At 39.7% G+C, this 24,154-nt stretch overlaps 1 pseudogene; it reads left to right on the top strand.

Annotated features, from left to right (window-relative positions):
* The window catches only part of LOC122108660, an 87,055-nt pseudogene that overhangs the window by 38,963 nt on the left and 23,938 nt on the right, over nt 1-24,154 (top strand).

The raw sequence follows: 24,154 nt of genomic DNA, 5'->3' as shown, positions 1-24,154 counted from the left end.
ATAATTTTAAGCCTCACATTTTATTTCTGACAAAGATACAGTAGAATCAGAAAACTGCTTCTAACCATTTTGCTTCACTAGTCACCCAATAAACATTTGTTAAATTCTTAACTCATGAGACTTTCACCAGAACTAGGAAGGTTAATCAATTTCCCCCATTTGTGGACAGATAGATGCCTAATCTTCAATTACTTGTTGTCTTTTGCCTCTGTGCACAAGGTTGGTTTGCAATGAAGTATCATGTGATTAGGCTGAAGGAGATTTTAAGACAGTGAGGTAAAATCTCTGGAAATGAAAATACTCAGTCCCTTGCCTGATGGCTGGGACAACAATCCATTTTTTCCTTTTATTTATAGGTATGAGTTTGAAAATCCAGAATGCCAACGTGCTTAGGGAGTGTACTAGACATTTCTTTCAAAAACACAATTGTTTTTGTCTTTGATCGACCTACCAAAGAAAAAAATTCTTAGCTTATATTGAAGGCTTGCCAGAAGACCTGCTGGATTTCACTTTCTAATTACAATCCAAAAACTTCTGTTCCTACATCTTTGCCAATGCAAAACCCAAGACCTTAAGAAAGGGAATTATTGTCACTGGGAAACATGACTGCTCTTTGCTCCTGGACTTACCTCTATTCTTAATTCCCTGAAACAAAGCTTTTATTACATGTTTGCATTTAAGCATATAAAATAGTAGTTAATGCTTTCATCTTTTCTAATTATTGTCTCTCTACATGAAGCTTTATTGAGATAGAATATATCTTAAGAAACTATTCCACTGATCATGTAAGAGCTGACTGATGCTAAAGGTTAATACCTGTATTTTAGGTTAAGTAACTTGGACAAGTGTTCTGTATGTATAGAAAAACATTTTGTAAATTTAAAGTAGGTATGAAGAAACTAAGACCAAGTGCCTAAAGGTTCATTGGAAGTTTAGAATTAAAATTCAGTTAAATCCTAGCTACAAAAGTGGCTTTAAGGATGTGAAGGGTAAACAAAGGAAGAGGCTGCAATGCTTGATAAGAAATGTACTCATTATCTTGCCCATGTAATTGTAACCCCTCTGTACAGTATGTTCCAAAAAATAAAAAAAAAAATAAAAATAAAAAAGAAGTGGCGTTAGTAAAAGGCGAAAGATTTACAAGGTCTGAAGAGAAAGCAATAGAATCTTCTCTGAGGAGGAAATAAGAATGGTCAATAGACACATGAAGAAATGCTCATCCTCTCTAGCCCAAAAAAAAAGACAAATAAAAACAACATTGAGACTCCACCTCACCCCAGTTAGAATGACTATAATTAAGAACTCTAATAACAACAGATGTTGGAGGGAATGTGGCCAAAAGGGAACTGTACTGCATTGTTAGTGGGAGTGTAATCTTGTTCAACCACTTTGGAAAGCAGTATGGAGGTTCCTCAAAAGACTCCACATAGAGCTCCCCTATGACACAGCAATCCCACTTTTTGGCCATATACCCAAATAATCACAAACAAGGCCATACTAAAGCTCCCAGCGCCACTGTGTTGTTAACAGTATTATTCACCATAGCTAAGATTTGAAACCAAACCAGATACCCTCAGTAGATGAATGGATCAAGAAAATGTGATATATGTCTATCTATCTATCTATCTATCTATCTATCTATCTATCTATCTATCTATCTATCTATCTATCTATCTATCTATTTATCTATCTATCTATATGAATTCTATGCCTCCATCAAAAAAATTACATTTCCCCATTTGTTAGGAAATGGAAAGAATTGGAAAATATATATTAAGTGAAGTAAGTCAGGCCCAAAGAAACATTGGTCCCATGGCTTCCCTTATTTGCAACAAATAGTATATGTCTAGGAGAAGCAGAAAAGGTCGAAAGCTATGTACATATGACCATATAAGACGATGCTAAGTCAAATGAACCCCAAGATAGGGACACAAGTGGTTTTTATCTTCCTCGCTGTTGTTTTTAATGTATTTATAATGTACCAGGTTATTTTTTTGTTTCTTTTGTATGTTCTTCCCCCATGTTATAACCCCTATTTTCACTGTTTTTGATTCTGATGCCCTGAAATAAAGATACAGGTTGACCCATTGTAGCAGTGAGATGTACAAGATACTATGTTGAAAATGAACTTTACAACTTCAGTGGTGGGAGCTATGAGTTGGAGTTGGTGGGGAGGAAAGGGATGAGGAGGTATTAATTCTTGATAGTAAATGTACTAATTACCTTACTCATGTAACTGTAACCACCCTGGAGAGTATTTTTAGACTAATATATATATATATATATATATATATATACACACATATATATATACATATATATATATGTGTGTGTGTGTGTGTGTGTGTGTGTCTGCTGTATGTGTCTGTGTGTGCCTGTGTGTGTGTGTGTGTGTTAAAAAAGAAGTGGTTCTGTCATGAAATTCTTTTTAACTGTATATGCAGATTTTCATTGTTATTTAGAATTGTGTTTCAATAAATTGGGGTAATGTAGGGCAAAAAATCATGAAGAAGCTACCTCAATCAGTAACTAGGCATGGTGGCTTGTGCCTGTTAACACAGATATGCAGAAAGCATAAATAGGAGGCTCACAATTCATGATAGCACAGTTATATACAAAGGATGCTATCCTTAAAATAATATCAAAGCAAAAGTGGGCTAGGAATGTAGGTGTAGTAGTAGAGTGTTTGCCTAGCATGCATGAAGCCCTGGGCTTGATTGCTCAGCACAACATAAACAGAAAAAGGCAGAAGTAGCACTATGGCTCAAGGGGTAGAGTGCTAGCCTTGAGCAAAAGAAGCACAGGGACAGTGCCCAGGCCCTGAATTCAAGCCATAGGACTGGAAAAAAATCAAAAAGTGTTGGTGGCATGGTTCTATTCATATAGCACCTGCTTAGTAAGCTCAACGCCCTGAGTTCAAGCCATGATATCACCAAAAAAGTATGAAAGTTGTTTAAAGTCTTAATGATTTTCAGAATGCTAATTTTAGAATAAAACAGAAGTGTGCTTGACGTTTATCCTTAAATTATTGGGCTCATCCAGGACTGAGGACTCTGGTGGAGACTTATGTCAGTGCTATCAACAGTGGAACAGTGCCATGTTTGGAGAACGCTGTGACAACCCTGGCCCAGCACGAGAACTCAGCAGCTGTGCAGAAGGCAGCCGACCACTACAGCCAGCACATGGCTCAGCAATTGAGGCTCCCCACTGAGGACCTCCAGGAGCTGTTGGATGTGCATGTGGCCTGAGAGAGAGAAGCCATCGCAGTCTTCATGGAGTTATCATTCAAGGATGACAAGTGGGAGTTTCAAAAGGATCTAATGGTACCATGTCTTCTCTTGGTCTGTCTTTCATGAAGTCTTCCTCTTTTGAGACAATGCTTATGTTCATCATTTTAATCTTATGGATCATTTCCTATCTGTATTTTGGTAGCCTGGAATTTATGAGTGTGAGGATTTCTACAGGCTGATGGGTACCAGACATTTATCTTCTATTGTTGCATAATAAATTACAATATGGTTGGCAAGTAAAAAACGCATTCACCAGTAGCTCATACAGTAATCCTACCTATTCAGAAGACTGAGATCTGAGATCATGGTTCAAAGCCAATATGGGTAGGAAAGCCCATGATACTCTTATCTTTAATGAAACAGCCAAAGTCCATAAGTGCAGGTGTGACTCAATTTGTGCTAGCCTTGAACAAAAAGCTCTGTAACAGAACCCAGAGTTCTAGCCCCATGAACAGCATTAAAAAAAGCCAAATTGCATTTATATATTTATGATATACCATTATAGACATATGACACACAATCCTGTTTATCGTAAGTGTAGTGTGTGGATGTTGGATAAGCCCACAAGTGCTCTGCTCAGGCTATTCAAATGAGGTCATAACTTCAGGCTCTACAATCAAGGTGCTGTTGGGATAAAAGCACAACAAAACACTTTTTATATGTGCTTATATGTACATTTTGTGAGTTAATGAATGTTTCCAAAAGTATGAACATATGAGAAACTTCAGTGATAATTGCATACTTTTTTAATGTATGCATTTTCATCCTTGCAACACACATCCTAAGATAACTGTCCTTTTAGCCACGTTCCACTTGACATTGCTTATTTTATGGCTTTATTGTTGTTCATCACTGGGCTGTTAAAAGAATTATGCGGGTACTGTGATTGAATCCCATCATTTTACAGAGAATGAGCCTGGCTCCCAGAATGTTCAGGGACTTACCAATATTACTCAGACAGTTTTTTCTGTCCCAATATGTACTCAGGCCTTCACCTACTTTCTCCAGGTAGATCACCATAGACTTTTTTTCTAATACCTTCTTTGTTCTGTATTCCTATGTTCTTAACAGAACACCATAGAGAGAAAGAAGGATTTCATCCAGCAGAATGAAGATGTTTCTGTCAAATACTGCCAGACGAAACTAAAAAAAATTTCCCGGTCTTTCATGGAAAACATTTCCAATGGCACTTTCTCTATACCTGGAGGACATAATCTCTACTTGGAAGGCAAGAAGAAGATTGAGCAGGACCACAAGCTAGTTTCTAGGAGAGGGGTAAAGGTGAGGAATAAGGGGATGAATTGCAGTTAATCAGAAAATCTCATTATTAAAGAACACAGAATCACATGTGAGAAGAAAGTCTGCATTTTTCCTTCTATATCCAACATTATTTATTCTTAAACCAGAAACTCCCAGATAGAGTAGAATTTTTTCATGGGCCAAATTATTCGATTGGTTCTTAGTCAAGTTGATGAGATTTAAAAATTAAAGATACCCCTTTGGTCTAGTCACAAGAAACTTGCTTCAGAACCAAATAGCAAATTAAATTTAACAAGATAAGGTATGTCATGCTGGCATGAACACCAAGTAAAAATAATGATGGGATTAATATGGTAACAATATGAGTGTTAATAATGCTCACACATATTCAAAATTATATGTTATGGTTCATTTTGGGTTTTTTTCTTTTTATTTGATTTACCTCAAGGTGTTTCATGTAGTTAAGGCTGGTTCCAATTCATATCACTTCCATTTCAGCCTCCACAATGCTATGATTAGAAGTATGCACCACTATGTCTCACTTTCAACACCCTATTTTATATCATGAATATTCAGGAACCTGTAATTTCATCCTACTTGAATAAGTATAATTTGAATTTCGGAAATATCCTATAAATTACTACTAACGTTATCCAAGTTTTGTAGCTGAGAAATGTGAGGCATAGGGACGCTAACAAGTTGCAAATTCCTAGACCCTATACTTGGTAAACCTGGTAGACAGTTCATAGTTTAGGCATACAGAACTCTAGAGTTAGCTCAGGAAAAATTTCTCTAAGAGTAGAATGAAAGTCAAGATGAATTTTCAGAGGATTCCATGTAGTTTAAAGGAAGAATACAGGTATCTTGGTAGAAGAATAAAATGTAGGGATATTAGTTTACCTAACTCTCTCTCTCTCTCTCTCTCTCTCTCTCGATCTATCTATCATCTATCCATCCCTCTATCTATCCATCTATTTATTTATTAATTTTGGTATGGGTTTTGAGCCTAGGATTCCTATTTGTTCTGATTGCTTTCTTGTCTGGTGCACTCACATTTAACCCATGCTTTTAGTTTGGTTCTTTGCTGGTTATTTTAGAGATAGATATTTGTGGATTTTTCTACCTTGGCTTGTTTCAAATGAGAATGCCTTATATCTCAGTCTCTGACTAGATATGATTTATAAGTCTGAGCCACCAGTGCCCAGACAGAGGATATACATTTTAGGTACATGTAAATCTCATTGATATCCTGGAATAGCAATGGATTTCTCTGTTTCAAAAAAAAAGAGCTGGAAGCTGGGTGCTGGTGTCTCATGCCTGTAATCCTAGCTATGCAGCAGACTGAGATCTGAGGATTTCAGTTCATAGCCATCAGGAAAGTCTGTGGTACTGTTGTCTCCAATTAACCACTAGAAGACCAGGTGTGGCATTGTGGTTCAAAATGGTATAGTGCTAGTCTTGAGCACAAAGGTCAGAAGAAGCCAGGTCATTAATTCAAGCCCCACAGTGAATGAAAAAAAAAAAACACTGGAGAGCTAGGGCAGAGGCTGCTATAAAATGCTTCTAAGCACTACAAGAGAGATTGGCTTTGCTATTATGGTACAAGAAGGAACAGACACAGAAGAATCTTGAAGCCAATTGAAATTTTACAGGATTTAGAAGGAAATAATTTCTGCAACAAGAGGACAGACTTTTGTTGTTTGACATATTCCACTGGTTTATTGCTCTCCTAGGCAAATGAGGTTCTCCAGACCTTCCTGCAGTCCCAGGATGCTACAGAAAAATTGATCCTACAGTCAGACAAAGCTCTCACTGATGGAGTGAAGGCCATAGCAGGTACTGGGGAAGGTAACACATTCAGAAGAGGGGGTTGGTTCCTGAAAACCTTAACTGATGGACATGAAGATCTTTATGAAAGGAACTTTCTGTTCTACATTGGAATGTACAAGATGCTAAATCTGAAAAATAATAGGTCAGGACTAGTCATAGCCAGTGTGGCAGCACATTTCCATGTTATTCTCACATGTGCCTGGGTTTGATCGCTGGAAAAATTCAGAGACAGTTTGGGTTCTGATCTCAGTGGATTAGGGTTAAGGCCTGATTCTTATTGTTTTTCTTCTCTAAAACCAATGTGGAATAGCTGAGCAGGCTGCAAAGGAAGCAGCTGAGAGAAAGCTGGAGATGATAAGACAGGAACAGAAGGAGTAGCAGCAAAAGATGGAGGCCCAAGAGAAAAGCTACAAGGAAAATATGGCCCAGCTACAGGAGAAAATGGAAAGGGAAAGAGAGAATCTGATAAGAGATCAGGAAAAGAAGCTGGAACACAAGCTGAAGGTGAGTCTGGATGGGGCCTGGGATATATCACAAGGATACTTGTGAGCCAGCCTTTGGGAGCTCCTCCCACCTTCTTGAGAGAATCTCAGGGAGCTAGGGCCACATATGTTCTTACTACCCATGACTCAGGAGGAAACATTAGACAAATGTGTCAAAGAACACTGTGGTGGAATGTGGGGATAGAGAGACAGACAGACACAGACACACACACACACACACACACACACACACACACACAGAGAGAGAGAGAGAGAGAGAGAGAGAGAGATACATCCTTAGCTCCTAGGGTTGTTAAGGGAAAACTCTTGATATTCAGTAAGTTTTATTTTCAGGGTTTACTTTTTCATTTTGTAGATTCAAGAAGAAATGCTTAATGAAGAATTTAATAATAAATATAAAGATAATTGTAGAGAAATACATCAAGAGAAGAAGGAGAATGAAAATCCCAAGAAAGAGACTCTATGGGGTGTAATGCTTCGTGCTTTTTGCATGAATGCCAACAAAACAGAATAGACTCAAGATTTCTATTAGGAAGTAATAAAGAAGCCATTCTTTTCTCTGAATCTTAATTTTCAATATAATATCACGGTATTTTTTAAAAACATGAAAACAAAAAGGGGACATAGGAATGGAGGTATGGTGAGCAAATGTAGTTATGGTATTTAACAAACATTATGTTAAAAGTAAATAATGTACTTTTGGGTAGGGACCAGAGGAAAAAATAAGGGGAAAGTGAGGGAAGGGTGGACATTACCCAAGATCCATCGTACTCATAATCCGAATTGTGGAACTATAACCCTTTTGTACAACTCCTTAATAAAAACAATAAATATTGAGTTTAAATATGTCAAAAACAAAAGGTACAATGGAAACGAAAAAAGCAATGAATATATCAGGGCCTGCTGTATAAAACCTGAACTTAATATCAGTCCTATTAGTGTAACTAATAAGATGATTAGAAGACATATTGGAAGAAATGCTAGCCTCTGCAACTCATCAAAATTAAAGATAATAAAATATTTTAAGTAAAAAGTTGTTCATAAAAAGATAAATGAAAAGTAATGAAATACTGTGGAATGAAAGTCAGAAAAACTCAGAACACCTCTTTAAAGTATCACTAAAAGACTTAATTTTTAGATTGATAGAATCAAAATGTAGATGATTCCTGTCAGTATGTCAATATGCTGTTATTCAAAGATGTATGTAACACAAATTTTCTGGAAGAATATTTTAATGTTTATGTTTCAGATTACAAATATTACAATTCCCTAGACAGACAAAACCCAAAGTTCAGCAAAATTAAACACCAAGATTTGTGTACTCAAAAGTGTGGGGTCAAGAGGAAGAGGGGTAGCTTAATGAAGGGGAGAATAAAGGGAGAATGTAGTCAAGAATCTAATGTATTACCTATAAAATAAAGAAGAGTGAGAGAAGGGCTAGATAGAAAAAGGAGGATGAGAATGTTGGAAGGGGTGACATTGCTCAAGATATATTATGCTCAGAAACTATTCCTTTGTACAACTACTGAAACGTAATAATAAATAATTATGAGCAAGATAACCAAGGAAATTCTAGAAAATGAAAAGATTGATGAATTAGAGAGCAAAAGCTCCAACCGTGTTGTAGAATCCAACTTATATATATCATAGTGGCACCAGCCCTTTAACAGTTAAATAGCAGTAAAGAAAAATCTTGGACTATAAGTGCTGTAGAATCATGTATCCAATAATTTTTAATTTCATTTGGCAAAAATAAATTTTAAAAATTTCTGTATATATATGCATATATGTACACACTATTGAGAGGCTTCAAAAAAGAAATCTAGAGAGGTATGTCACAGGGTGTTAAATGCAGAAGCCTGTGCTCCATTTGAGCATTATGTGGTAGTTTGCCCCTGTGCCAAAATATATACAAAGGCATATGTTTTTTGGCAGACAACTAGGAATACCTGTCCGTCTGGAACTAGTACGGTTCTCCTGCCGTGTATGTGTTTAGTATGATACTCATTTATTACTTAGTCAAAAATAAAGATGAGAACAGAAAACAAAAATTAGCAAACATTTGTGAGATTGAAATAATCCCACTACAGGATGGACTATGAAATGTCGAAAATGGTGCCAGTCAGTTAAAAACGAAGAGTGTGGCTATCACAACAACGGAAGAAGCACAGGTCTGCATCCTGATCTTTCTTTCCATATGTATTCTCTATACAGCCTGGGATGATGACTACAAATGGTTTTCAAATTCCAACCCCATTTGTATAAAGCTAGTGAATTAGAAGAAATCATTCTCCTCAAGTCCAACTCAGAGATTTTGTATCCCTCTCAGGTGTTTTGCTGAGGACATTGTTGAACTAAACTAATACCCCTTTAAGATGAAAGCTCTGTAAGATCTAGGAACCCATAGAACATTTCTCAAGACACTAAAGGGTATAAATGACAAACCTATAGCCAGCACTATACTTAATGGCAAAGAGTTAAGGCCATTTCCTCTAAATTCAGGAACGAGACAAGGGTGTGCACACTTCCTATTCCTCTTCAACCTAGTATTAGAATGCCTAGCTACAACAATAAGACAAGATGAAAACATAAAGGGGATCCAAATAGAGAAGGATGAAGTAAAACTCTCCCTCTTTGCAGATGACATGATATTGTATTTAAAGAGCCCCATGGACTGTACTCCCAAGTTACTTGAACTGGTCAGAAACTTTGGCAAAATAGCAGGGTATAAAATTAACCCTCAGATATCAATGGCTTTCCTGGATGCCAATAATGAGAAGAGCACAGCTGAATGGTGAGTGAAACTACTCTCTACGGTTCTGTTGCTCAGTCTCTGTCCAGACTCGTGCCACGCCAGAGAGCTCCTATGGCCTTTAGTCGAAAGGCTGGTCACCTTTGGAGCCAAGGATGCTTGGTTTTTGGAGCTTGGCCTTTTCTCTCTAGAGAGCTCTGGGGGAAGTCAGCATGCTGTTTCTGCCTGGTCAGCTCTCCTTCACTTACCAGACTGACTCTCCTACCGTTTAATGGGGTGCTGCGAGTCAAGCCTGAGCCGTGAAACCTCTTTGAAATGCCTCCTGTGCTTCCTGGAAAGCCAGAACACCTAATTTTTATGCCATTCTCAGATTTCAACAGTTTTTGCCACTGCAATGGTAAATGCTCAGAAGTCTGTTGACTTTCAGGCTCTCTCTCTGTCAATCCTCTCCATCTTTCCCTAGCTCTCCCTTTTCTTTTCTACAATGTTTTGGCTTGTGCCCTGAAGAGGGCGAAGCAGGCTGGTTCCCGGGGTCCGCCCTCAAGGTTCCCTCTCAAAGGCTAACCACTCTAGTTTTGAAAATGATCAGAGTTTCCATTTGTTCAGGTTTTCTTTGCACTTTTTCAGAAATTTGCCATTTTGAGTTCACCATTTTGGCCACATGGTGGGTTAAGGGTTTGGTCTCATCTGAACCTTAACGTTCCAAAAAGCTTAGTACTCCTCCACCCATTTTTTGCTGCCTCTTCACTGGCCCTGGTTACTGAGGCCCAACCATCTGATGTGCTTTGTTAGCAAAGATGTCTAAACATTGTTGTCAAAAAGTTTACGTTTTGAGCTTTGCCTTTTTTGTTTGGTGTTGTGTATTCTACTACCAACCACATGGTTCTAGATATTGGGCAAAATAATGTCATAGTACTATTGTCATTAATTTTTGGATGCTGTAATACTTAATGTACTCAGTGTGTATGTGTATGTGTGTATGTCTGTCTGTGTAAACATGTTATCTGTCATTGTAATCAAGTTATTTGTATTAAATTGTTTGAGATTTCTGAGGTCTGTCCAGTTTAGATTTGGTGTTCAGTGCCAGCCAGTCTACATGCAGTCCAGATCCAGTCCATCTCTTCCAACCTGGAAGACAGGATTCACTCCTGCCTAGACCATCCTGACTACTTCCACCATGGTAAAAGTAGACTGGAGTCTTGCTTGCCTCCATCACATGCAGCTGATTCCTGGTAAAAGATTGCTTTGGATTTGCAAAAGCTAAGGCACTTTCTGTAACTTTGGTTAACTAAGCACTGTTAGAGTTACCAGAAAGAAGTCTTTGCTAAAATTCTCATCACATCTAACGAGTTTTGTCATGGCAGAATATTTGTTGGTCAATTGTTGATAAGGACCAGGTAAGCTCTACTTATTCTACTTGATCTCCTTGTTGCTTTAATTGGAAATAATAAATGGTTTTTGTGGCAAAGATTGCAATTCAAAGCCAATCCCGGGTGAAAAATCCTTAGGAAAATGAACCCTAAGATATGTGTTTAAATGATTTTTTCATTCATGCATTTGTTTCTAATGCATTTATAAGATTATTTCATTGTTGCTTTGTATGTCCCTCTCCCACAGTATAACCACTGCTTTCACTGTATTTGATGTTGGTATAATTTGTAGAGGGGAAGGGGAAAAACAAGTTCTTTAAATAACGATACAAGTGGACCCGTTGCAACAATGAGAAGTACAAGTTATCATGTGGAAAACGAACTTTAAAACTTTGGTGGGGGTGTAGGGGGAAGATTGGGGGGGCGGGGAGAGGCTGGGAAGGATGGGAAGGGAAAACAAAGGAGGAGGCTACAATGCTTGATAAGAAATGTACTCACTATCTTGCCCATGTAATTGTAACCCCTCTGTACAGTATTTTCACAATAGAAAAAAAAAAGAAATAAAAATCCTGAGATCTGTTAAACTCTCAGTAAACAACTATTGAAAAGATAAAGAAAAAAAAAGAATGCATATCCCAACTAACCTGCAGGTTAGCCAGTATGAAGCATGGCTAAGATTCTTATCTCTAACCAGCCAAACACTGAAAGTGGTATTATAACTCAAGGTGGTAGAGCGCTAGCGTTGAGCAGAAGTACTCAGGGACAGTGCCCAGGCCTTGAGTTCAAACCTCTGTGAATAGCAACTGGGACAAGCCAGTTCAGCAACGAGCACCTAGCTTCAGCCTGTCTGGGGAACAAGGGGCCATGAAGAGGAGTAAGAGGACATGATGTCACATCAGCCACTTTGTGCCTGCCCTTTCAAAAACCAGAAGCGGGAGGTCAATAGAAGTGTGAAGCCTTGCCCCACTAAAGTTCATACCAGTCTACCTTTTAAATGGACAAGAATTGACACTCTTGCCTTTGTTACCTGATGATCTCCCTACCTAATCTCTAGATGTGAGAAAAAGCTAGGGACATTTCCACCAACTCCAGGACAGCCTGAAATGCAAGAGATAATTTTCAGCCCCAAGTCCTTCTTCTTGCCATTTATTTGTTCTTTAGTGTTTTTTCAGTCCGTCAATGCCTCATGAGACTTCTGCAGACTTCATCCAAGACACTTGCCTCCTCCAGGCTTCATCTAAGGACTCATGCCCACCAAGGGACAGCTGCTGCCTGCTGCCTTCTCCCAGAGGGGACCACATCTCAACCTTTTACCCCTAATGTCGATGTCCCCTGTCAGCAGAAAGGAGCCAGAAAGAATCTGCACACTATTTCATGATTATTAAAAGGCTAGAATGTAAGGTCCCCCCTGGGAAGGCAGAGAAGACTCATCACTCTTCTTGCTTACGTCTCCACCCAGTACCTGTGTCACCTATGTAAATGACACACTTGGAGGCAGCCATTTTCCCCCTGCTCAGGTCACATCTGTATCCGGTGTGGCCACACCTTCTTCCACTCCTGGCCTTGGTAAGTCTGGCCTGGCTGTGGTACCACCCTCTTTTATTCCTGCTGCATAGGCTTCCACTTTGACAAGAGGCGGCCTGCAAATAAACCTTTCCCTTGCCTGAATACCACTTGCTACTCTCTCTAGTCAGCTACCAATTGAATTAACCTAACAAGCATATCCTAACCCGTTCTATTCTGGGTAATATTCTGGATGGATACCCAAGAGTGGTATTGATGGAACATAGTGTGTACTTCTATGTTTAGTGCTTAAGAAATCTCCAAACTTCCTTCTAAAGTAGTTGCACTACGTTACATTCCTACCAACAATATCATAGTGTTTCTTTTCCCCACATTCCCACCAGCGTTGTTTGTACTGTTGCTAATGGCCAATCTTATTAGGGTGAGATGGAATCTCAATGCTGTTTTGATTTGCATTTTCTTTTTCACCAGGGAAGCTGAGAATTTCCTCAAGTGTTTTTTTGGCCATTCTTATTTCCAGGCAGCCACTCTTTAGCTCCTTGGCCATTTATTAATTAGGTTATTGATTTCGGATTAATTTCTTAAACTCCTTGCATATTCTGGATATTAAGCCTTTGTCTAATATCCAGTAAAGCAAAGTTGGTAAAGATCTTAATACCATATTGCAGGCTGTCATTTTTGTCTTTCCTTACAGAGTCTTTTTAGTTTGATGCCATCCTATTTGTCTATTTCCTTTCTAATTGGTGCTCCTGAAAATCCAAAGTCCCTGAATGTCAAGAAATCCTAATGTATCTCTTAATCTTTTCTGTAATAGTTTTAAAGTCTCAGTTCTTAAGTTGAGGTCTTCGATCCATTTCGAATCACTATCTCTGTTTTCTACATATGGATATCCAGGTTTCTCAACACCAATATGGGGGGAACTATCTTTTTTTCCAACACATACTTTTGGTTTCTTTGTCAAATATCAGATGGATGTGAGTGTATGGGTTTAATTCTGGACATTCTAGTCTATTCCATTGGGCTTCAGCACGAAGCTGTTTTGTTATAATAGTTCTGTAGGAATGTTTGAGGACTGAAATTGTAACTTCAGCATGGTTGTTACCTAGATTTGCTTTGTCTATTCAGAACCTTTTGTGGTTCCATATAAATTTCTTCTTCTTAATGAGACATTGAACAATATCCACAGTCCCTACCTTATTATTTTGTGGTGTTGCTTCTTTCCTATACCTTATTTTACTTTCTACAATCTACTTGTCAGCCTTCAGGATTTGGCCAGGCTCAATAGTTGTCATCCTCCAATCTAGTTCTTGTTCTTCAGAGCCTGTGTTTGCCCAATTAAGTTGTCACCCTTCAGGGCCTTACCTGGCCTGAACTGGCCCAATAGGGTTGTCTTTCGCTATCTGACCTTCCCTGGCTAGTACAACCAAGTTATTGCTCTTGAGGACCTGGAATGCTCTGGCCCAATAGAATTGTTGATCTTCAGAGTCTAAAATAGCCTAGCCCAATTGAATTGCTGTCCTTTGGGGCCTTCCTATTCTGTCCTAGCCTACCCTAATCAAGTTGTTTTCCTTCATGTCCTAGATTGACCTATCCCAATAGATTTATTGACCTTCAGGGACTAACCTGGACTGGCAGAAAAAAAAGTGGATATCATTCAGGCCCTGGTCCAATCAATTTATGTTCTTTACAGCATCCAAATCCATATTACTCCTTTCACTATATCCTCCATCCCTCACAAGCCACCCTTATCCTTGTTTGCTTAGAAGATATCCATGGATGATTATGAAGGTGCTCTCCTTCCCCATTCTTCTTTGTCTACACCTCTACACATTTTGAGCAGGTCCATATTCAACTTCCATAATTGGAAGTTCCTTGTGTGCCCCTTTCATACAGACACTCTGCTACTGAGATTTCTCATCTGGAATGAGACTGCTTCTGCAACCTCCAACATTTTTTTCCCTAATTGGAGAATCAAATAATGAGACAGTGTCTTGTCTAGCTTCTTTCCTTGGACATATGCTCAGTCATATATACACTGGACCACTGAAAAGCTCAGTGGTTGTAGTATCATTTTTCCTGCCTTGGCATACATGGGGTCATGAGTTATTGAGGTCCCTGGTGTGGTTTCTTCCTCACATTCCCGATTAACCTTGAACTGCAGGTCCAATGTCAACCAGACCTGGAGGCTGCTGAGGTTGGGCAGTAGAACATGTCTCCTCCTAAACAAAAACTTCCTTTGATCCTCTTAGTCAATGCCAAAAAATCCAAGATGGGTCCTAAAAGTGTTGGAAATACGTTGAGAGATTGGAGTGTCACACTTGTAGGAATAAAGGCACCAACTTGAACTCAGCAAGACAAAGTTCTTTTAGACAGGAAGCCATGTAAGCAAGTACCCTGAGCCAGAAGGCCATCCGAGTTTTATGCCTAATATGTCACTGCCCTTTGTTCTGATTAGTCAGAACTTAGTTTTACAATCTGTGCAATTAGCTAGTTTAAAAGTGTTTAAAAATTTACCTGAGCAATAACTAAAACCAAGATACCTGTAAAAAGCAAAAACTCAGAAAAACCATTTGTACTCACCTGAGTAAGAATTGAACCACACCTCCAACCCCTAGGAAAACAATACTTAAAACACAAGGTGTCTAAGTTAAAATACCTTCTTGTAAGATGGAGGCTATCCTTAAAATAACAGTGCTTATGCCAAGCAACGTCTGTGATAGAAAAAAATTCTAACTCCTAAATCAAGCAAGGCCCCGTAGGTACTGGGTAGTAATTTCCCAGCTTCCTCTTGAGAGATGGATTCTACTCTCTGCTGGGTAAAGCTTGTGTTCCTTCAAGATACCCAGAAAAATCTTGTGTTTGTCACAATGTTGTTCTGACATGGCTCAATGATACCTGTCTGAAGGAAACTCTCTATTGGAACTGAGAACATTTTGTCCCACATGCTCTTCTAGTCTCTCCACAAACAGTTTTGATACCCCACGTAGGCCTTCCACATCCCCCTTCATTCCATTAAGTTATCACCTGTATGTGCTTTCAAGCAACTTCAGACTTCCCTCTTACAGCCTTGATCATCCCTGAGATTATTCACAGTCACTCAAGGTCTTAATATAGAAGATGCCTACCTGATTAAGGCTGAGGTATAATTTACTTACGGCTTTGAGCTGAAAATGTAGATCAGTGAAAATGGGGTGTAAAGTAAAGGAATAAAGGATTAGCTCAGCAGATCACTTATAGCTTTCCCTGACCCAGTAAAGTATCTCAATGTCTGACAGCAGTTGTGAGACAGGATTTCAGGCTCTCAGGGAGGACAGAAATGAGGAAGCCACTGACCATTTTTGTGGCTACAGTTGAAGGTAACTTTTCCTCCACTGGGATGGGCTCTCGACAGTCATTCCTCCCAAGTGAACTTTCTGCAGGTAATATATTGTCCCAAGTCAGTTTGTAATGTGGACCAGTGAAGCCACCCTTTAACTGGATAAGTAGCTTGAGGTGTGCGAGCTGCAATGGCAGGAACCACCTCTTGCAGGAGGGAGGCTTTGGGCCTGGTGCCTGTAGATAGTGATAAGTGGGGATGGAGTGGGCCAGATAGCTGTGGTAATTTCATTTGTTTATGAATATAGCAAGTTAAAAAAGATAAGGGAGCTACATGTGCTGGTACATGCCTGTAATCTCAGCAGGTAAAATTATGAGTTCCAAGCAAACCTGGAACTCATAGCAAGAGTTTATCTTAAAAATTCCAAATAAATGACTTGGCACTGGTGGCTCATACCTGTGACCCTAGCTACTCAGAAGACTAAAATTCAAGAATTGCAGTTTGAAGTCAGCCCAGGTAGAAGAGTCAGTGAGATTGTTATCTCAACCAGCACAATGCAAAAAGTGGAGGAATGGTTCAAGTGATAGAACCAGCCTTGAGGGAAAAAGGCAAACAGACTACAAGTTCCTCTGAATTCAAGCCTCAATACTGGTTTAAGAAAAAAAAGTCAACAATTTTAAACTTAAAAATATCTTGGCAAATTCCCACCAAAGTGAAATACTGGTTACAGCAAAAGGCAACATTTTTTCTGTTCAACAAGGCCCAGGTGCTGTGCTAAACAACTGACATATTGTTGGGTTGAACTCAGATAAAATCCCTGGGAGATATTCTTCATTTATTGCGCATCACCCACCCCAGAAGTTGTGCAATCTTCAAGCTTCAGCCAAAAGCAGGGCAACAGGATGCATACTTGCTTGCGGGAAGCTTGAAGCCCAATAAAGAGGACTCCCAGAAAGGCAAAGAAAGGTGTTCTGGAAAGTTCACTTGTTTGCTCCAATCCTTGCTTTAGTCATTGATCAGGCTAGAATTATTTGTTGATACCTCTGTCTCATCCCCTACATGGTCATGCCCTCTGCAGGCTGCTTCCTTCTTGCCTATTCCCAAAGTGCTTGGGCAGAGGATCACAGTCTGGGCATGTGCACACACACACTTGTCTTTCTTTTAAGGACAGAAAAGGTGCACCAGAAATCTGTGGGAGTGTGGAGGTGTTGAACTGCTTCAATGTTGTCATGAGCAACAAAATGTCCTCCCTTGTGTTCTGCTTTCCTAGTATCAGGTGGAAATTCACAGCATCCACTTTGCATGGCCTTGAGAACTGACCATTGCCTAATTAGTGGATTTGTCTCTGAGATCTGCAAATACTTGGAAATGTTCTTGTTTGGGGAGTGTGTTTTTTTCTGAACTTCTTACAGTGGTAGGCGTATTCTTTTTTGATTATTTATCTTTTCTTTAAATATGATTATATAATATAACCCAGAAACATAAAAGATGCAACAAATGCCCTGTTCACCTGTCCCAGCTTTTCTTCCTGTAGTTCTCTGGGTTCACACGGGGAAAAATAAAACATTTACGGACAACCAATTTTTTGATCCCCCTGCTCACTCTCCTGTGTGGCTTTTACTTGCTCAAAAAACTCTTTGCAGGGGGGGGGGGCAGGCGGCAGGAATTAGACAGAAGAGAACAGGAGACGGTTCCTGCTTGCCAAGCAAAGACAAGGGCTCCAATATCTCTGGGCTTATGTTGCTGAAGTGTGACAGGACCTGCAGTTAACCCCCAGTTCACATTAAAATTACCTGCCTATGACCATGTTCCCATCTGGTAGGAATTAGTGGACCCCTCAAAGAGTATTTTTCAGCTTGGTAGATGATCTTAGTAATGAATGCTACTTTCTAGTTTATACCATAATAACCTTTCAATTTCAAGTAGAGTCTAAAACAGAAACAGACATTACATGTTATCCAAATTATATGGCATATTTTATGCCATTTTATGTGGGTGAAAGAAAACTTTTCTGTTTGTTGGTTTAAAACCAAACATCATGATATCTCAAGTTCTTTGATTACTCCTGTGCTTCACATAGCAGTCATATTTCTATTATGATACCTTGTTCTTCCTGAATAAATACCAGTGATCTTTGACTATTCTGCTTTGGTTTTATTATTTGCTTGGTTTACAGTTTGAGAAGCTGATGCAGAACATTGGACTTTTCCTCCCTTTGCTCATAAAGTTGATCCTCTTACTAACTAGGAACTGTGCTCAAGCTCTCTGATTACCTCAGCAGCACATGAATACAGTTTCATTTTCACTGTTCCTCTTGCACAACACTTACTTGGCAGGCTGCCTTATGTGATTTGATGCTCAGCTTTAAAAGTAGTGCTTTCTTGACTAGCCAGACAGAAGAACTCAGAGCCAAGGCAATTGAGAACTTGTCTCCTGACTACAGAGCCCACACAGAGGTGAGTTCTGTGGAGAAACACGGTCATTGGTGTGCTATTTCCTTAAGGATCAGCAACAGGGAGCTAGGTCCATAGCAATTTTACTATCTGGGAGTGGGTGGGGTAGGATGTCGGGGAGGGGTCAGAGGTTAAGGCAGCAGTGGAGTGGGAAGACATGGGAAGCTCCATGGTGTGTAACCCTCCAGAGTGCTTCTGGTAGTTCAGCTCCCAAGGCTCCTTCGGTCCCCAGGCAGCCATGGGGTGGTGAACCCTACCAAAGTATACACAGGAAGAGCTGCTGTTCCTCAGGTGTCCAGCAGGGGCTGCAGCAGAGAGCCCTGCATGGGACACCTACCCTCCTCTGCCTCAAGGGACCTTAATTCCCTCCTGGCACTGAGGGACCAAACCCTAGCCCCCAACCCCAGCAGAGTCACTGCTGGAGGGTCGCTCCTTCCAGCTCTCTCTTGCCCCAACTTCACCATTACCCTCAGTTCTCAGATGTTTCCCCGAGGGTAGTCTCCTGGAATTGGAAAAGCTGAGAGCAAAAGTAGTCTTCACTAGTCCATTTTAAACCTCATTGCACGGCTTGCCCATCTTCATGCTGTCCATGTGCACTAGTTCATAGATTCTCAGCAGCTGAGCTGCTTGGACTACGTTCTTTTCTGATCTCTTTATTTCAACATTTGTTGAATGTTACAAGCAAAGAAAGGTTAAATGTTAGAAAGAACAGTAAGGTCTCAGCCTGGTGTCTATTCTGAACTGTTTAACTCCACTAAACAATTTACTGTGTTGAAGCTGAACATGTGAACATGAGGTCAAGATGGTGGGCGCGGGGTGGGCGGAGAGAGGAGGGTGGGCAAATACAGTCATAATATTCGATATTTATATGTGAAAATGGAACCATGTAAACTAAGGAGCTGGGCAGGTTGAGGAGAAGCATGAAAGAGGTGTCTTCGATCAAGATGATTGTACTCACAAATTGACACGTGAAATTGAAACTGCTTTGTGCAAATTCTTAAAGATAATTTTTTTTAATGTGTAAGCGTTCCAAGAAGGGCCCCAGTGTTTGCTTGTTATTTGGAGAAAATCAGTTTGGGATAATTTTAATTGTATCTTGGTGTAATTCAGGCAATAGCTTTTGGAAACCACTAATCCTGTATATGACCTTCTTCTCTTGTTTAATTTGGATTTGAAAGCGTCTATGTTCAGCATTTTAGTCCTGCACTGCAATTGGGCATGGGGGAGGAGAAAGAAGGACAGATAAAGAGAAGTGAGGGGAACAAAGAGTAGGGGAGGTGAGAGGGGGAAAGACAGGCAAAGATAGGGAGAAAAGGGAAGTGGCAGAGAGAGAGAGAATGATGAAAATGGGAGAGGGAGAGAGAGGAAGTCAGGGGAATTATTGGGAAAAGATAGAGGAGGAGGAGGAACATGGGAAGAAAAATAAGAGGAGAGAAGAGAGAAAAAGGAAATAGAAAAAAAGGATGGGATGGGAAAGAGAGAAGAGAGAATGAAAGTGAGAGAGGGAATGGAGAGGAGAGAAAATGGAAGGAGCGGTGGCTCACACCGGCAATCCTAACTACGCAGGAGGCTGAGATCTGAGGATCATGGTTCAAAGCCAGCCCGGGCAGGAAAGTCCATGAAACTCTTATCTTCAATAAACCACCAGAGTACCAGAAGTGGCGCTGTAGCTCAAGTAGTAGAGCACTAGGCTTGGGCTGAAGAGCTGAAGGACAGCGCTCAGGCCCAGAGTTCAAGCTCCAAGACTGACAAAAAAAAAAAAAAAAAAAAAGGAAGGAAGAAAGGAGGAAAAGAGGGAAGTATAGAATAAAGAAAGAGAAAAAAAGCAAAGACCAGGAAAGAAACGAATATTTACAATTTTATCATCCTTTTCCCAGTGTTTTTTGTTTGTTTGTTATGGGGATTAAACTCAGGGCCTGTCTCTGAGCTCTTTCACTCAAGGCTAATGCTCTACCAGGTTTGAGCCACAGAACCACTTCTAGTTTTCTGGGGGTTAATTGGAGGTAAGAGTCTCACAGACTTTACTGCTTAGCTGCCTTTGAACCACGATCATCAGATCTCAACCTCCTGAGTAGCTAGAATGATAGGCATTAGCCAGCCACCAGCGCCCAGCTTCCCAGTGCTTTCTTAAAAGTCAAATCTAAAGAAAAGCAATCTTGAGTTTCTCTTGTGTCTAGCACAGTAGTTGAAAGGTCATGTTAACCCCATTTCTTTGTGTTCTCTAACAGCTACAGAAGAAAGGAAGTTTTACAGAGTAACTCTATGAAGAAGCCAGTTGGAAGGCAGGTTTTTGGTTTGTTTTTTCTGACAGAAATGTTCTTCTTTAGCCTAGTTTCCTTGGTAGTTTATAATTTTCAGGACACAGTGACACTTATTAACTCACTGTCTCATTTGTTCACTGGAGGTAACAGGACAATCCTATGGCAAAATTTTTTTAAAAAACATTATTGATTTCCTTAACCGCTACAGTAGTGAATCAGGCAGGACTAGTTTTATTTATATTGTTGACAAGATAATGAAGGTGTACAGAGGCAGGTTCTCTTTCCAGGTCTGATAGTGAGTAAATGATGGGAACCCTGGGGTTTGACCCCTGGAAGACTGTCTTCTGAATCTTTGCTGTGACATCTCCATTGCCTCTGGATTCCTGTTTCCCCATTCATCCTCTATGGGTCCTGCTTGCAGCATCTTTCCACTGCTTCTCTCCTGCCTACTCTTCCTCCTCACAGGAAGTCCCTTTCTTTATTCCCATGGATCCTTGTCTCCTTCATATTCAAACTGACTCTTGGCTGGGAGCTATGGAACTGAATCTACCCAAAGCCAGTGCCTTACTCATTTTGAATTTCACTCTTCTCGCCCTGGTACATACTGAAGTTTATATAATAGGCAGGAATTGGTATATCCCACAAATATTATGTAGTGTTTAAATCCTTCAAAACCAACTGTAAAATTTCTAATGACAAGAGATAATAATGTGTGTGATACACTGCATAAAATCCTTTACTGAATATATGGCTCTGAAATACCGGTACTCTAATTTGCATCATTTTGTTAGAATTATTTTGACTCATATTATATTCTTTTTTTTTGTTGTGGAAATACTGTATAGAGGGGTTTCAAATACATTGGCAAGATAATGAGTACATTTCTTATAAAGCATTGTTGCCACCTATTTGTTTCCCCTTCCCACCCCTTCCCATCTGCCCCCACCACACTCCCGCCTCCCCCTGCAACCCCCAGCCAAAGTTGTAAAGTTTGTTTTAGACATAACGTCTTCTATATCTCATCGTTGCAATGAGTCCACCCTATCCCTATTTAAACAATTTGTTTTTTCCCTTTCCCTCCACAAATTATACCAACATCAGATACAGTGAAAACTGGGGTTATACCGTGAAAAAGGGACATACAAAGCAACAAAGAAAATATCTTATAAACATGTAAGAAACAATTGCAAGAAAAGAAAAAAAAAACAAGAAAAACCTATTTGAATGCTTATCTTGCGGTTCATTTCCCTAACATTAACTTATCTGACCTTTTCTGCTTGACTCAGACATATACTAGTAATTGCAAATAAGGGAAACCATGGGACTTATGTTTCTTTGGGCCTAGCTTACTTCACTTCATATAATATTGTCCAAGTCTTTCCATTTCCTAACTAATGGGACAATATCATTCTTTCTGATGGAGGCATAGAATTCCAATGTGTATATATACTTCTTTTTTTTTTTCTTTTGGTTGGCCCTGGGGCTTGAACTCTGGGCCTGGGTGCTGTCCCTCAGCTCTTCAGCTCAAGGCGAGCACTCTAGCCCTTGAGCTACAGTGCCACTTCCGATTTTCTGGTGGTTTATTGGAGATAGGAGTCTCACGGTCTCTCCTTCCTGGGCTGGCTTTGAACCGCAATCCTCAGATCTCCGCCTCCTGAGTAGCTAGGATTACAGGCTTGAGCCACCAGCGCCTGGCCCCACATTTCTTTTTCTTTTTTTTCTGTTTATTTCTTTTTTATTTTATTTTTATTATTTTATTTTTTTATTGTGAAAATAATGTACAGAGAGGTTACACATACATGGGCAAGATAATGAGTACATTTCTTATCAAGCATTGTAGCCTCCTCTTTTGTTTGTCCTTCCCATCCCTTCCCATCCTCTCTCTGCCCCCCCTCCCAATCCTCCCTGCTCCCCACCACTCCGCACCAAAGTTGTAAAGTTCATTTTTGACATAACGAATTGTACATCTCATTGTTGCAATGGGTCCACCTGAATGCCTATTAAGACTATTTGTTTTTCCCCTTCCCCTCCACAAATTATACCGACATCAAATATAGTGAAAGCAGGGGTTACACTGTGGGGGAGGGACATACAAAGCAACAAAGAAATATTCTTATAATTGTGTTAGAAACAATCGCATGAAAGAAAAAAAAGCATTTGAATACATATCTTAGGGTTCATTTCCCTAACATCACCTTATCTGACCTTTTCTTCTTGACTCAGACATATAATAGATATTGCAAATAAGGGAAACTTTGGAACCTATGTTTCTTTGGGCCTGGTTTACTTCACTTAATATAATTTTTTCCAAGTCTTTCCATTTCCTAACAAAGGGGGCAATGTCATTCTTTCTGATGGAGGCATAGAATTCCATTGTGTATATATGCCACATTTTCTTTTTTTTTTAATTTAATTTAATTTTATTTGTGAACATACTGTACAGAGGGGTTATAATTACATGGGCAGGATAATGCATACATTTCTTACCAAGCATTGCAACCTCCTCCTTTGGTTTACCCTTCACATCCCTTCCCAGCCTCCCCCCTCCCCCCCAATCCCAATCCTTCTCCTTCCCCCCCCTTCCCGCCCTCCCCCCCCCCCCCCCCCCGCACCGACGTTGTAAAGCTCATTTTGGACATGACAACTTGTACTTCTCATTGTTGCAACAGGTCCACCTGTATCCTTAAACAACTGGTTTTTCCCCATCTCCTCCACAAGTTATACTGACATTAAATATAGTGAAAGCAGGTGTTATACTGTGGGGGAGGGACATACAAAGCAACAAAGAGATAATCTTATAAATGCGTTAGAAACACATGCATGAAAGAAAAAAACATTAAAATACATATCTAAGGGTTCATTTTCCTGACATCACATTATCTGACCTTTTCAGCTTGACTCATACATATACTAGATATTGCAAATAAGGGAAACCATGGGACTTACGTTTCTTTGTGCCTGTATATGCCACATTTTCTTGATCCATTCATCTACTGAGGGGCATCTGGGTTGGTTCCATATCTTAGCTATGGTAAATAATGCTGCAGTGAACATAGTTGTGCTGGAATATTTTGTATGGTCTTATTTGTGATCATTTGGGTAAATGCCCAAAAGTGGGATTGCTGGTTCATAGGGGAGCTCTATGTAGTGTCTTTTGAGGAACCTCCATACTGCTTTCCAAAGTGGTTCAACAGGTTTACACTCCCACCAACAATGTAGTAAAGTTCCCTTCTGTCCACATCCCATCCAGCATCCTTTGTTATTAGAGTTCTTGATTCTAGCCATTCTAACTTGTGTGAGTTGGTATCTCAATATTGTTTTGATTTGCATTTCTTTTATGACTAATGAGGTTGAGCATTTCTTCATGTGTCTATTGGCCATCCTTCTTTCCTCTTCAGAGAAGTTTCTTCTTAAGTCCTTAGCCCATTTATTTATAGGGCAGTTGTTTCTTTGATGATTTGTTGTTGTGGGATTGAAGTTTTTGAGTTCCAGGTATATTGTAGATATGAGACCCTTGTCTGTTGTATGGCTAGTGAAGATCTTCTCCCAATCTGTGGGCTATCTATTGATATTGCTATCCATGTCCTTTGCCATG

The sequence above is a fragment of the Dipodomys spectabilis genome, unplaced genomic scaffold (genome assembly GCF_019054845.1).
Source record: "Dipodomys spectabilis isolate Male_0828 unplaced genomic scaffold, ASM1905484v1 ptg000002l, whole genome shotgun sequence".
NCBI classification, from domain to species: domain Eukaryota; kingdom Metazoa; phylum Chordata; class Mammalia; order Rodentia; family Heteromyidae; genus Dipodomys; species Dipodomys spectabilis.
Note: the sequence above shows the minus strand (reverse complement) of the source record. Positions and strands in the feature narration are given on the sequence as shown.